Source organism: Octopus bimaculoides, chromosome 20, assembly GCF_001194135.2.
Source record: "Octopus bimaculoides isolate UCB-OBI-ISO-001 chromosome 20, ASM119413v2, whole genome shotgun sequence".
NCBI lineage: Eukaryota > Metazoa > Mollusca > Cephalopoda > Octopoda > Octopodidae > Octopus > Octopus bimaculoides.
Genome location: NC_069000.1, coordinates 44,600,369 through 44,600,690, shown reverse-complemented (window position 1 = coordinate 44,600,690; position 322 = coordinate 44,600,369). Strand labels below are relative to the sequence as shown.

At 30.4% G+C, this 322-nt stretch overlaps 1 protein-coding gene across 1 annotated transcript in view; it reads right to left on the bottom strand.

Moving 5' to 3' along the window:
* LOC106870093 (fibrocystin-L) overlaps positions 1 to 322 on the bottom strand; it is a 69,646-nt gene that overhangs the window by 22,388 nt on the left and 46,936 nt on the right. The gene's annotated exons all lie outside the window — the stretch shown is intronic.

Sequence of the window (322 nt, the reverse complement as noted above, 5' to 3'; positions counted from 1 at the left end):
CACGCAATCGTATACACACTAATGTTTTATGTTAAATGTTACTCGTCTCTAACGATTTAACGATAAGTCTTGATCACGTAATTTACATTATATAACTGATAATCACTCTAAGTTAATGAAATATACGTAAGATATCTTACGAACAATCTCTTATATTTCGTTATACATACATGTATGTGAACATATGTGCACATATATGTGTGTATACACACACACACACACATATACATATATACGTATACGGCGGCGGATAATTCACTTGCCACTCGTGCGTGACGGTATTTTAATAATACCATCCTTATATATATATATATATATATAT